We start from the raw sequence: 16123 nt of genomic DNA, 5'->3' as shown, positions 1-16123 counted from the left end.
GAACCAGGGCATGAATATAAAATGAAAAGGCGATGATTATTTTAGCCCAAGTGCAGCACAGGGATATGAGAAAATGTTGAAAAGTACAAAATAAGCTGTGATCCTACAGGCTATAAATGAAATTTCTGCAAGCAGGGAAGTTTTTTGTTCTTTAAAATCAAATGTCAGTGACTGAATTTGGGCCATCATTAAAAGCTGGCTATGCAAGCCCACTCCTGTTACTTAATCATGTCCGCATGCTCAGAGTGTAGCTCGGCTTTTATGCTTTCTTGGTACTCAGGCTCACCCTCTAGACCATACTCATCAGTTCTTCACACTGACGATGACTTGATTCACATGTAGAATGAGCTAGAAGGTCAGCCAAATAGGAAAAGTCAGGCACAAGAATCAACCCAGATGCTGAGTATCTGGATGCAAACTCTTCCCCCTGTTGGAAGTATGGACATGACTGATGACAGCTGCTTTAGTTTGCAGATCAAGCTCAAGCCTAGGACCAGCATTTCCATAGGCAGCATAATGGAATGTGGTGTACCTCTCCACTAACATTAACATCGTGGCCTTAATCCTCTTGCACGTCAGACCTTTTCTATAAAGCATGGACAAAGCCCCGTGATATGAATGACAAGAGGGCTTGAAATGGTCTGGCAATTCTTCCATCATATGAATAAAGGAGCACATAAGGATTATGCTAATAAAGGGAAGCAGAGAAAAGTTTTCTCCCTCTCATCAATACTAGAAATTGCTCCATGATGATAATACTTGTTTCAGACCTCAATGTTTTGTAAAGCCATGTTTAAGGGTCTGCAAAAAAAAGCTGCTGCCTACTTCAGGGAAAAGTTAAGGTGAAAACAAAATAATTTTAATAAGCATGAAACATTCATTGTTCACTAATGGTCATTTTTTACCAAAAACATTAGCAACTTATCAAGGCTGCAGATTGTCATTTCTCGGCATTTTAGATGGGAATGATGAAGTTAACAACAAAGGTGACAAAATATACTTCTATGTTCCTCTAGCAATTAGACTCAAGACTGATGGGTTGGTATAATTCAATGGTAAATTCTTATATCAAAATCTTCTTGAGGACTCTAATCCTAACTCTGGTAGGTTTTGTTAACCCCATCATGATAGATTGGGAGAGTAACTGAAATGCAAACATAAATTGGTACAAGGATTCTGCATGCTTACATGGTATTTTCTATTTGATATTCTCAAATACATTTAAAAAAAGCCAAAAACCAACTCAAAATCTCCACTCACTCCTAATCCATTTATCAGTGCTTTTGCTCCATGTACTAATTTGATCAGTTTTGGTTTCAGAATAAGCAACAACAGCACAGGCAAGAGTATAGGACAGGAAGTGCACTCCTTGGAAGATGCTAGCAAGCTGTGAAAATCAACTTTTTGGCCTGGAGTAGGAGTTTACTTTTCTAATTCTCATTTTACATCACGGAGGGAGGTGAGGCAGCATTTCCCCAGAACAGAAGAAGATAATTTATCAGCTGGATTCCTACCGGCTCTTCAAACAGCCTATTGTGACCTTTGGTTATTAAACCTTTTGACTGTTAGTTAATTTCAGCAGTGGGGAGGCTATTAGCTGACCGGCTAGATTCCCTGCCCAGCATCTGCTAACCAATGACCTGTGATCTGGGAAATAAAACTGAAATTACTTCTGGACAATAAATATATTTTGGCTCCTAACACAATGAGAGGTCCCATCCTGACTCGATTTCTTGATTTTTTAAAGGTATGCCAGAAGACATTTTGCCATGTCCTAATGAAATAACCTGATCTTGGCCTTTATCCATCCATGAAATATCTTTTTACATAGGCAATTGGTGCCAGAGATTTGTGGCGGTCTTGGGGATAGAAAGGATGGGAAGAAATAAGTAGCAGCAGAAACACAATGTGCAAGTCAAAAGAATAAAAACTATAATTTCAATCTTGTTACCAAAAGGAGAAGAAAACTTAGCTTTGGAAACAGCATGTGTTTATCAACAACCATTTTAATGATTATGCCCTGACTGTGCACTTGTTTATAAAAAAGTGGGTGTAACATGGTCATCAGAAGGGACTCAAACCATCTGTTCAATACTGAAAGAACAGCCCTTCAGCAGTAGAACTAGAAAGTTTTCCAGTAAACTGTAAGAAACTGATAAACTGTGATATCTGTTCTAGCAGCGCTGGTGGCTACCAAGAAGGAGAATAGAGGGTGAGATACAGCTACTTCCTAGGTCTCATGCAGGAACATTCTTGTAGGAAGGACGCTTCAAGTGGTTGTTCTGATGGTTTTGTTTTTAAGATGCAAATGGTTATTCAGCAGTCTTACACGTTCATAGATCTGTAAAGACAAGTGTAGTGATCCAAAACCTTTTGAAATCCAATGTGATTTAGCAGCCCATTTTCTTTAAACCTCTTCCCACGTGTTTAACTACTATAACTATGTGCCCACAATTGTCTCTAAGTACTCAAAACTGAGAAGCAACATTTTTTGGTACTGTCTGCATGACCAAAACATTCCATGGCAGCTTTTTATATACATATTTTTTTTAAGGAAATTATTTTTTGTCAAATAATTTATCTCTGTAACTCTAGTGTCGCTGCTGTGCTTGAGTTTATTATATCTTTATGGGTTATCATCTTCCTCATCACAAACAGTCCTCTGAATGACTGAAAGGAAATTATATGTAGATTTCAAAGACTAGTAATAAAACAGTTCAATTTCTTAGAAAACAGAAGGGTTTTTTTTCAACAGAAAATTATTTTTAAGTGAAAAAGCTTGGTTCAATTACAATTCTTGAAATACTAATGTTTTTGCAAAAAGTTACACTCTGAAACAACAAAAACACCCAAACCAGAAAGACACAAAGGAGAATCAATGTAGACTGAAATGAAATAGAAAGACTTTCTTTTTTGCTTTGTAAGAAAAATGAGTTATGCACACAGAAGATATTTAGGACCTAAACTAAGTATTAATTTCTTCCTGAAATTATTTGGCCAATTTTTTCCTATCTCTTAATTTTGTATGGTTAATTTGTACTACTAGTTCAAAATCAAAACTCAAAACTTTAATTATGAGACAGCTAAGAAGCCTACATTAAAAAGAAAAAAAGCTTAAAATTTCGAGGATCTCATGTGACTACATCTCAACTCTCTTTTTATGAACATTTGACGTTTTCAAACTACATCTTCGTTTAAGAAAAGACAAGGTAAAAGCTGTTCTTGAGTATTGTAATGTATTTGCTCAACCATCTCAGGTAAACCAAACTCTTCTAAGACTTGTTCACAAAGCAAATGCCACAGAGGAATTGAGTAGCTCAAGACTTTAAATCAGGGCCCTCCAAAATAAGCCTGACTTTAGAAAAAGAAAAAAGAAAAGTGATTGCAGGTTGCCACGCTACATTTAATAATCAGAGCTTAAAACTCTGCAGTCTGGTTTCTCTTGTCTAATCTGTTTGTCAAAGTTCTCCTGGCATTTAGAGAGCACAGATGGAGATAGCCTTCAGTCTAATGAGTTTGTGGTTAAACTTAGAGGTAATATATTTTCTTTTCATTATAGGAAGTAAGATTGGATTCAAACACTATAACTACAATAGTGACAGGCACAGGCACTGTAGTCCAAAGTTTTTATAGTGCTTCACTCTTGAGTTTTTAAGGAGCTGGGGAAAAAAACAGCAAACCAAACCCAACCCAATGCAATGCAATCCAACCAAACCAAACCAAAACAAAACAAAGCAAGAAAAAAAAAAGAAAGCAAAGAGAAAAAAAGAGGATTTTACAATGCTTTTTTTTTGTGCACTTTATGATTCAGATATGCCAATAATGTAGTTTAAAGTCAAGACCTCAGTTATAAGTAGCAGACTCTGAAGAGGAATAAGACTTCACTGAGTTTCGACATTTCAGAGAAATGCATGAGACCTTGCTATACAGTCCTTTGTTTGTGGTACACGCATAGCTATATATCTTCCACTGAGACCTTCTTATGATATGTTTAAACTGTGATTATTCAGCTGGTTTCATTAGAGTTGACTCCTGTGTGTGACAGCAGGATGAAGGTGTAACCTAAATTCAATCCATGTAAGTTTAAGCTTTTAAAGACATGGTCTAAGGTAAAACTACTAAAACTTCTTTAGTCCACACTGGAGGAAGGTTGGAGTCTCAAAAAGTTCAGCCAACCTAAGATCTCTGTGATGCAGCAAGAATGTAGATTTGTGTCTATAAAGAAGCCAATATTGCTGGCACTTTTGATTAAAGTGTGTCAGGTAGGCAGAAGGACATCTCAAGTTAGGGGACATGATTTTGGGCCCCAGCATAAAACGAAACAAAACCAAACCAAATCAAACCAAAGAAAGCCTCCAAAACTAGGAGCTGGAATTTATATATTTTATTTCGCATAGAGACCTTTTCCCTCCCATTCTTTCTCTGGTTTGTACTTTGCAGACTTTCCCCTAAGTTCAAGGTTGATGATGTAATTGTGACTGAAGGAAATGCTGCATTTAGCTTCTCTTTAGAAACTTTTTTGGTACCACACCACATTACATTTCTTGCTTGTCATTACATCCTGCCAGATTTTTGGCACCATTTTTTTTTCTTTTTTTCTTCAAATTTACTAGTATGCATTATTCATTGGAGAAAAGAAAAAAAAAAAAAAACACAAGGAAAAAAGAGAGGGAAAAAAAAAAAAGAAAGGGAAGAATAATTTGCATTTCCTGATTGGAAGCCAGGGATTATTCATCATTGCCCTGTACATCTCTTATAAAGATGATAAATGAATGTATATTAACTGAACCCTAAAACAAAATAATGTGTTTTTCTAAAAGTTTTGCAGAGCTGCATTTCCATTGTAATTAGTTTACTTTTTTTTAATCAAGTGCTGCTAAACCACCGTCAAAATGAAAGCTGGATTCTGAACTGCTTAAAGGAGGTGGGACAAAGTAATGGACTATGGACTATTCATTGGGGCTTTTCTTCCTCTTTTAGTTTGATAGAAAATAAATAAATTTAGACCTTAAAATGCAAGAAAAAAAGAAAAAGCAAGCAAAACCAAACATGCAACCCCTCCACCCCCAAAAAAAAAATGAAACCCAACACAGATAAACCAAAACGAACCAAAGACAAGAACAACAACAACAACAAAAGCTTATTCAAGTAAATAAAGGCTTTGCTGATGCAGAGTTATGATAAAATTGCTTACTCTGGGACAAGTGGATGACTACAGTGGCTAGAAACTTGCTACACAGATTTCCCCTCACAGGGGACTTAATGATTATTAATACTTCTTAGACATAAATAAGGGAAACTTTGGCCTTTTCATGATTTTTTTGCTGCCTTGATTTACTGAGTTTGGTCAGGGTTTAAACAAGACACTTTGCATCCAGGACAGGCGGGAACACACAATGCTGTTGTTCCCATCCATCCCCTCTGCTCAGCTATGCCTCACCTGACATGCTATATAGCTGATTTTTGCTCTAAGCTAAAGAGAAAACTATCCCATTATTAGATGTGATCCTTCAGTGACGTAAAGCCCCTTCGTAGTGCTGAAATTGTAATAAGGAGACAATTGGACAACGTGAGACCCCATGAACAAAAAACCCTAAAGGCTATTTTTTTGTGTAAATGTTTTGAAAAAATGTGTCTGGTTAATTTTTAAGAAATGTTTTTCCAATATAGAATTTAATGTTCCCTAAATGTCCTTATTTTCAAAAAAAACCCCACAACTAAAGAGATAAGACACTAATCAAAACAGGGCCATTGAAATTTCTTCAGTTTATATTTTCTGGAAATACTTTCATCTGTTTTTACATTCCCCCTTTTTTCAAATCTTTCCTGTTCTTCCCTTCCTTTTTCTGTAACTTTTCTTTTGAAAAAGGGGGAAAGTAAAGGAGAATATCTAGTTTATAAATGTCTTGAACAATTGTGGGTTTTTTTCCTAAAATGAAAAATATTTTTCTTATAAAATCCAAGAGCCAGAATTTTCATTAATATTATTTATCAGTCAGGACAGAGCCTGAATTACTTCTTCTCCAATCACGATGGCAAACTGCTGTCATTTATTTTTCTGACCACAATACAGCAATTGCATCCTTGGAAGGAGGAATTGCTGACAACTTTCAGTGTCATTGGCAGAATTTTGCCATTTTCATTGTTTTGCAAAAAATAAAAAGGGGGCTTAAAGACTGGGTTCTGAGCACCCTGAGGGAAAAATCTCAGTTGCTATAAAGGGTTTCCTGGAAAAGCTCAGCTCAGTGCTCTCACAAAGCAGGACATTTGCAGACTATTATTTCCATTAAACACCAAAGTAACTGCCTGTAAACTTGTTCAGTTATTTGTTTTTACTGGCCTGTAAAAGCATAAAATATAAATGCATAAATAAATATTTATAATGCATGGCTAACAGTGCTAACACATGCCATGAGCCATGCCAGGAAAAAAGAAATAAATCAAGCTTCATGCCCGAGAGATGTCCCTTGGCTTGATTTGTAATAAACAACTTCACTTATTGTTATGCAGCTTATTACTGTATATTATTTTGCATTACAGTTTTACTCAGCCCTTTTCATTGTGTTAGCCACTCTTGAAGGGACAATCACAATCTTTAAGGACTAGATTCATGCCATCCTAATTTAAGCACTTAACTGAAGGACCTAAATTAGGCTTTCTTTGTGGTCATTGCAAATCATTTAAAACAGCCAAAAGCAACTATGCTCCCAGACCTCAGCCAAATTTGAACCTCAGTCAAATATGGTGTTAAAGTCTTACTGTTTAGGTGGACAAGATGGTCAAAGTAAGGCAAATACAGGCTTGGGTAGTATGAAGGTAAGACAGGAACCACATTCTTGTCATGATAATACCAGAACCGTTCCTCTCTTCAATTATACAGAAATCCAACTAGTTTGGATAGGTCACATATATATCAGAAGACCAACGGAAATGGTTCTGTTTCTTACGATGGGTATGAGCTTATTCTTGTATCTTGTATCTTGTGTGTGACAACTAGACTAGGTGTTACCATGATGAAAGTAACTTTAATAAAATGAACCTTTTCTAAGTACACAAATGGAATTTTCTGATTATAACCGCTTATTTGAATCTATCTGGACCTTCCTGAAGGAAACACTTCTACATTGCTTGAATATTTCATTTATCCGGCTACTCAGTTTAAGATTTTTTCCTCTTTTGTGGCTTCTCTTTCAAAGATGAAGTCTTCTGCATAAGAAATTGCAGTCACAATCCTGCTGAGGAAACACCTACCTAAGAGAAACCCAGGATAACGTCCCATGCTGCTCTTAAGGGGTAGCACACAGGGCTGCAATAAGCAGGGAATGTCAGCTCAAGAAATGTGATATTGATCTTGCCATTTTGAGAGAACTACCTCTGGAGATCACCTAAGGCCACTCTTTGGACTAACATTTGCAAAGCCATGGTACAGAGAGATGCTCAAAAGAAAGCAATTATTAAACCATTGAGCTCTGATGTCAACTCATCCAGTGTGACCTCCAGTAATTCGTGCTCTACTGTTGGGTTTATTTCATGTCTTCCCTCTTCTCTTCCTAATCCCCTAGGGCTTAGTTTCCAGAATACAGCTTCTCTTACATCTGTAGTCAAGGAAATAGGCAAAGCACGGGAAGACATTTCTTCTTCCTCTCAACCTTTCAGCCAAGAAAACCTGAGTCCAGCCCTGGATTGTGATCAGTGTGGCTGATGCTCACTGCAATTTAAGGTTTCTGTGCAGTAACGTTTGCAAGAGGTGGACACACTATTTTCCTGCACCGGTGTTTTCAATGATTCACTCCTTCATGTGTGTGGCATGTTAGGTAGTATAGCCTGAGTACTTTTATTATTACTTCCATGGGAAAGCATTAACTGATTTATCTGATTAAAATTTGATATGGCAACCATAAATAAACAAAATCCTCAATAAAGTCTCATTAATTTGAACACTTGTTTCCTGTGTTAATTTTAAAGCATTTTTTGACATTGTGTAATGTCATTGCAAGGAACACATGAGCTTTGAAACAGTGTTTTTTTTACTATTGCTTAGTTCAGAATAATTTACTTCGTCCCATAGCTAGCAAGTTTCTTCCAGTATTATTCCATAAAGCTCGCAGAGGTCTCTAAGCATCACCTGTGGTCATTAGGTCATTTCTTCCACAGCTTTTCTGGTAGTTACTCACAAACTGATAATTGCTACCAAATAGATGCACTGCAGTGCTGTGCTGTCATTTGTTTGTACTTCCCTTCAGCTTATAGCCCTGTGGTCCTCTCTCGGGCTCTGTCTACATGCCAGTATGCTGTAATGATAAATAACGTTATCGACCTATAGGTATGCATAAAACATTAGATGGATCGTATGTTTTCCGGACTGCTCAACTTTCATGAACTGCATTTCAAGTTACTCTGATCAGGTACCTTAGGTCTGACACCATAGGTTTAGAGTGGGTAGAGGAGTATAATGGACAAAAGTAACTCAGCAAAAACGAATATATATTTTTTTTTTTCTTTTAGTTCAACCCTTTATAAACTGAAGAGTTATTTCAATTAATTTCTTAGACAGCAGTTAGAAAATTAAATTAAAAACTTGTATTTAAAACCCAATATATTTGGATCAGGTTTAAAATGTAAAGTGCTTTTTATCCTCCTCATTTCATTAAACAGGTATAGTCAGAGCATTTAAGTTTAATAATGGAAGAACTTAATTTCAAATCTTTTAAACTTGTATAAACATATGCACATCAACTAAGTGCCATACAGCGGCTTGCTCATTCCCCTGCAGTGGAATGGGCAAGAGAATCAGAGGGTAAAAGTGAGAAAACTCGTGGGTTGGCATTTTAACTAGTAAAGCAAAAGCCATGCACACAAGCAAAACAAAACAAGGAAATCATTCACCGCTTCCCACTGACAGCCGTGTTCAGCCATCTCCAGGAGAGCAGAGCTCCATTATGTGTAACGGTTACTCGGGAAGACAAACACTGTAACTCGGAACGTTCCCCACTTCCTTTTTATTCCGCCACCTTTATATGCTAAGCATGACTTCATATGGCATGGAATATTTCTTTGGTGAGTTGGGGTCAGCTGTCCCGGCTGTGTCCCCTCCAGACTCCTTGTGCACCCCCACCTTCCCCGCTGGTGGGGTGGTGTGAGGAGCAGAAAAGGCCTTGATGTTATGTAAGCGCTGCTCAGCAATACGAAAAAAAATATCTCTGTTATCAACACTGTTTTCAGCACGTACCCAAAACATAGCGCCATACTAGCTACTGTGAAAAAAAATTAACTCTATCCAGGCCAAACCCAGCACAGCACATTTTAAAGGATCGAAGGGTTTGTTTGGTTTTGTTTTTCAAAATGCATAAATGATTTAGGATAATACTAAAATGTGTTTGTTTTATCTCAGGCTGTGTTCATGTAAGTATTTGTGTGTGTATGTGTATGCATATTTATAACATATGTATATAAGGGAGTGTGTTCATCTATAAGTTTATTATAGAGAAAAATATTTCTCATTTATTTGTTTTTGAGAGAAACAGAATGTTATGTTATGCTTTAGTTATGCTTTTTTTGAAAAGGTGGAAAATGTAATAAAGAAAAAATCTCCACTGTATTTTTGTCTAGTTGCAACTTAAATTAATTCCTCTCATGCACAGTGCAAAAATCATTCAAAATTTAATGATTCAGGATCAGGCTCTTATTTCTTCCCAGAATGCTGCTACTGACACTAATGAAATGAAAGGAAAAGAAATAATAAAATGAAATAAAATAGGTGACAAGTCTTTAGATGAAATAACTGCCAAACAAGCAGAATAATTTATGTTAGAGAGGTGGGAGGTCACCTGGCCCAACCCTTCACTCACAGCAGGACCTTAACATAATATGAGTTCAATATAACATGAGGTCAGTAACATAATTTTGTATTAATTCCTTTTGAAAAATAAATTAGATGGGTCTAGGAGAGAGATCTGGACATAGCAAGTCTTGCATTTGCAACTGCAGATAGCTAAATATAGTCCTAAACTGACATAATAAACATTCAAAAATTAACCAAAAATCTTATTAGTCCAGTTTTCTACCTTGAACAAATCATTAGATTGAAAACTTATAGTCAATTCCCGTGGCAAAAATATTGTTAAGAGATAATTAAGGGGGAGAACAGACACACAATTTCTTATTTAAAATTTCAACATCAACCCCAGCAATATCTTCCTTGGGTATGAATTGAAAAGGCTTTGTTCATTACAAATTCATTAAGGAACTTGCATTCAGCTACTCATTCTTTGGAGATATATTCCCTGCCCCTCATGCAGTAAAGGAATTAAATCTTCTTACATTTTTACAACTCTGGAAGTATTTTGTGGGGAATCTGAGCCCTTCTCCTCTAATCAAAGGAATTTTTTTTCAGTTTTTGTTTCCCTGAAACTGGGAATATTGTGTACATCATGTTGAATTTGGAATTCATTCAAATACTACCTTATTCCCCTCTGTAGCCTCCTTGCTAATCAAAAATACTATATGACTCCTTTTCAAATGAAGAATCCATCAGATTATATATATATTCAAGCCTAAATGAATGAAAAGAGACTTATGCCTCATATTAGTATATTAGGTAAATAGGAACAAATGTTGTTTTTTAGCTTTGTTGTTTTCCTTCTCTTCCTCTCTCTCTTTTACTGCCAAAGCCCCAGTAGAGTATGAATGCAGAATATCAGCCCATCTTCTAATATATGCAGCATAATCTTCTTAAAATGAGTTTTCACTTCAAGGAACAGAAGGGCTTAGAGATGAGCAGCATGGCTTTTTTGTATTTGGCATCTCATTATACTTAGTACCATTTTTTTTCTTCTTAGAACAATTGAATATCATTAGTGAAAGAAAATTCTCCCTATATATTAATAGTTTTTTGTTTTGTTTCATTTTATTTTGGGGTGCATGGGGAAGGAAGTGAGAGGCAGAGTAAGGCTTTTTGTTCATTCATGGGGAAGGAAAAGATGGTTTATATTTCACATTCCTTCCTCCCAACATAATGTTTCCCCACTACTGGGCATCCCACCCCAAATAATTCTATTTAAACATTAACAAATGGACATTTCCATGAGTTCAGGGTGTGGAAATAGGGAAGTAAAAATATTTGCAGTAATTTATTTTTTTAAGGGAGATGGCCTGAAATGCGCAGACATATGAAGAACTGAGAAAATCCTCAGTATGTTTGGGTATAGATTTAATTCATCATGGCTTCTTGGCCAAACTCAAACACAGCATCAGTTTAAAATCCAACATCTTCCCTTGGGAACCCTCAGCTGAATTCTTTACTGATTAAAGCCAATGAAGCTGGACCAGCAGACAATTTGCCCAAATATCTATTTGCATGGATAGTTTGCACTACATTAGTGCCTAGTGGAAATTCAGTGATTTAACATGTTTCCTACATGTTTAATTATTTCTTTTAAATAGGTTGGTTGAAGAAGGTAGGAAGTGTACCCATGTCCAGCATAATATTGTTCGATTGTAACCACTATAAATGTGAAGAGTTGATACTGGTGGAGCAATAATTAATTCTTTCCTCCTATCCAATCTACAGTGTCATAATCCATATCATGAGTTCTCCAGGCCATTGACCATCAATTTAGGTCATACTTAAAGAGACAGGAGGAATGAGGAATAGGAGATAAGAGGGAATGCTCAGGAAAAATTTAATTCTTAAATCCAAGGCAGTAACTTTGCATTATAAACTATCACTATAAGAATGACCACACAGGTTGTCTCAGTTTTTGTTGTGTCTCTGATAAAGACGGCATTAAGACAAAATGCTGAAAGACTTTAGCACCAACATCTTTTAAAAATAAGATGACACTGGAAAGAATGGGAGCCCTGGAACACTGGTAGAGGTCAGCACAGAAAGATCTCCTTAGCAACAGAGATTTAGCTGGTGATTTAGCTGGTGAAACACTCTATTTTTGTGTTTAATCCTTTCAACCCAATGAATAGCCTTCCTGTACTTTGGAGATCTGCAAGCTGTGTGAGACCTACTGCCATAAACCACCACCAGATGCTAGGTTATGCTAGGTTCCAGTACAGCTCGGCTTGATTCAAACAGGCAGTTTGCCAAAAATGGCCTCAGCTTCATTTCAGAGCTGCTGTAATCACTGGTTTTGGCAGACACTTTACAGCCAGCTAGCACACGTTCAGATGGTAATGGAAACCAACTCTACACTAACCAGTTTCTGTTTAGTTGTATATTTATTTTTTTTTTCCCAGGCACAAGCACCTGTGTTCATCCTTCCAGAATGTAGACATCTAACAAGTTTGCTAAGCTAAAACTTATTTATCTAGGCAGCTTCCTAGAGAACATCACCTCCAGGGAATAATTCTTCAGTCTTAGTTTTGATTCACCATTGAAAGATGTGTAAATTCCCCAGTGACTATAAACGTGGCATGCTTCTTTTACAGGGACGAGGTTCAATTCACAGCTTAAAACAAATTAAGACACCACATAAGTGCCTACATGTGAGCTAGAGTTTTCAGCAGAGTTCTAAATAGTACGTTCGGTGGAGTTGCTTCATCTTTTAAAACACAGGGCATAGAAACAACCATGACACCCTAAGGCACCTTTATCTGGTCTCCCACTAATGGTGTGGAAAGCCAAAGCTATCCCATAGTCCCACATCACATCTACCAGTCCCACATGGATAGCTCTGATACTCCAACACATCTTAAATGCTACTGTATATACATGTGTATTTAAACAGAATTGATGCCTGGGTTGATGAGACCTTTCAGGGACTGTAACAAAATCTTAGACACCTACTTTCCATGTAGACAACTGAGCTTGAATGTCTTCGTTTGGAAGCCCAATCTCACTCTGAAGAATAACTGGGTTTTTTCCCCAATGGAAAAAGAAATTTTAATTTTTCCTTCCAGTTCTTGCACTATTTACAAGGCCAGATCAAAAATGCACAAGTTTCTTGTTTCTTCATCTCATGTGCTAAATAAAGACCATCAGAAACAAACTGCAGTGCTACAGCAGACATTATTGTACCTGATTTAATCTGGTCCACTGTGGGAGCCCATTTCTGTCACATGCCATTCAGCGGGGCGTACCCCATTATATGTTGCATGGGGCAGAAAGGAAGAGCTCAACTTCTCCTTCGCTGGGGAGTGGAAAAGGCTGAAGAGGCTGATTTCTGCAGTATATGGTAAAGAAGATAATGTTTTAAAAATATCCCTCTATCTCCAAGAATTCTCTGCATGCAGCAGAAAGCGGGAAATTACAGTCAGGAGCTGACAGCTGGATTGCAGTAAAAACTCCAGTAATGATGCCCTGTCCATGGAGGCTTTACCAGCCTTTGCTATAATTGAATGTTCTGACCTTCTCAAGCCCCATTCTATAAAATAAGTAAAAAACAAAATAAATAAATAATCTTTCCATTTTGACTTAAAGATCATACTGAAAATTGTATCACTTAAAATAAAAAAGGCATCATTTAAAGAATACAGTAATAGGAGAACGTTTGTCTCTTGCCAGTCAAAATAAGCTGCCTGAAAAAAAAGAGATGGAAAAGAACAAAAGAAACAAAGCAAATTGGCAATATGAAACTATCTCTTTTTTCTTTTTTTTTTTTTTCCCCTTTGGTGAAATTCTAGGGGAACCAGAACTGATTAATTGTATGTGATTAATTTAGAGAACTGGTTACTAAAAAACAGTGTTGGGCACATTTCATAAGAGGCTACAATAGTAGCAAATTACATGGAGGCAGAAGGAGGACTAGAAGGAACAATGAAGAGAGTGAGGAGAACAGTAGTTTGTGTATGCAGCTTGTATAAAATCTTCCTGGACTTATTTCAGTAGTTGCTTTATAGAGTAAAGAAACACAGCTTGAAAATACTGGCCTGGAATAACAACAACAACAACAACAACAACAACAAAAGATTCACACATCTAGAAGACAAAACTGAAGTAAGATCAGAATACCCTTTTTGCAAGAAATACCACCATTTTCACATCTTTCTACCTGTTCCAGATTAGAAAAAAAAAAAAAAAAAGTTTTCTTGAAACATTTTCCTGCAATTAGTTTCAAAAATGTTTAATCTCCAGCCAAACTGAATGCTCTGTTTCAATTAAGGCAAAGTGTTTCCTTTGGTGTTTAACTTTTCTCTTTCAGTGAAGAACAGAAAAAAAACTTAAGAAAACCCAAAACCCTTAATGTCATATTTTGAGTTTATTGAAACACTCAGCATCACATCCTTCTGTATGTTTTGATATCAACAGAAATTTTGTGCAAGAAAAATGCCCTGTATTCATTTTTGATGAATAATACATAGATATAAAAACATTCTTTTTTTTAATGAAAGTCAAAATCCAACCTGTGTTGATATTAATGGAGGTCTACTACTGCTTTCAATGATATCAAGTTACTCCAGGCTAGAGCTATTCCATCTGTTAATGGACTTACCTGTAGCGAGCCTGTTTGCACCTTAGTCTCTAGACAGTTCTAGAGGCCAGGAATGGCATTTTGTTATAGCAAATAAGAGCTTCTAGAGGGTTTAATTGCCATCCAGTGACACATCTCTCTGCATTTGTTGAACAGGTAGCCCAGAAAAAACAATCTCCTAACATAGGCACTGCAGTTGCATGTGTGAAAACATTTGGTGGAGCAAATGAAGGTCTCTAGGGTGAGTTTAGTTGGTCAAGTCAGTTCATTCCTGCATTACCGGGGATCCTCATCCTGTGTGTATGTCAGCTTGCTCTCAGGCTGGGCTTGGCAGATAGTTACTTTCTCTTGAGTGCTAAACATGCTCATAGGACTAAAAAAGGTGAGTAGCAGAGGCAACAACGTGTGCTCAACATCACCTGCCCCACCTGGCCTGGGAAGGCAGCCACTCTCTCCCTAGTTTAAAAACAAAGAAAATGTTAATGAAATCTCGTTTCTTAAATTTTTCTTAAGTACTGAGCTGTGGTCTTGGGCCTGAAGACTGTACCAGGGAAAGCAAACCTCCATTTTCTCCTTGGCGGTTCCAAAGACCTTCTATGCAACCATGAGAATATCAGTTCATTTTTTGTACATTTTTTCATTGGTCTTAATTTTTCATAGAATCATAGAATTGTCTAGGTTGGAAGGGACTTTGAAGATCAAGTCCAACCATCACCATAACACTGCCAAAATCACCACTAAACCATGTCCCTCAGCACCACGTCTACCTGTCTTTTAAATACCTCCAGGGATGGTGATTCCATCACATCCCTGGGCAGCCTGTTCCAATGCTTGACAACCCTTTTGGTGAAGAACTTTTTCCTAATATCCAATCTAAACCTCCCCTGGCACAGCTTGAGGCCATTTCCTCTTGTCCTGTCACTTGTTACTTGGGAGAAGAGGTTGACCCCCAGCACTCTACAAACCTCCTTTCAGGGAGCCATAGAGGGTGATAAGGTCTCCCCTCAGCCTCCTTTTCTCCAGGCTAAACAACCCCAGTTCCCTCAGCTATTCCTCATAAGACACATGCTCCAAACCCCTCACCAGCTCTGTTGACCTTCTCTGGACATGCTCCAACACCTCAATGTCCCTCTTGTAGTGAGGGGCCCAAAACTGAACACAGTACTCGAGGTAGGGCCTCACCAGTGCCGAGTACAGGGGGACGATCACTTCCCTAGTCCTGCTCACCACACTATTCCTGATACAGGCCAGGGTTCTGTTGGCCTTCTTGGCCACCTGGGCACACTGCCAGCTCATATTCAGCTGGCTGTCAACCAACACCCCCAGGTCCTTTTCCACCAGGCAGCTTTCCAGCCATTCCTCCCCAAGCCTGTAGTGCTGCATGGGGTTGTTGTGACCCAAGTGCAGGACCCGGCACTTGGCCTTGCTGGACCTCATACCATTGGCTTCAGCCCATCGATCCAGCCTGTCCAGATCCCTCTGTAGAGCCATCCTATCCTCAAGCAGATCAACACTCTAACTTGGTGTAGTCTACAAACTTACTGAGGGTGCACTCGAATCCCTCATCCAGGTCATTGATAGAGGTATTAAACAGAACCAGCCCCAGTACCGAGTCCTGGGGAACACCACTTGTGACCAGCCGCCAACTGGATTTAACTCCATTCACCACCACTCTCTGGGCATGTCCTTCCAGCCAGATTTTA

The sequence above is a fragment of the Vanellus vanellus genome, assembly GCF_965231255.1.
Source record: "Vanellus vanellus genome assembly, chromosome: Z".
NCBI lineage: Eukaryota > Metazoa > Chordata > Aves > Charadriiformes > Charadriidae > Vanellus > Vanellus vanellus.
This window is presented reverse-complemented; position numbering follows the sequence as displayed.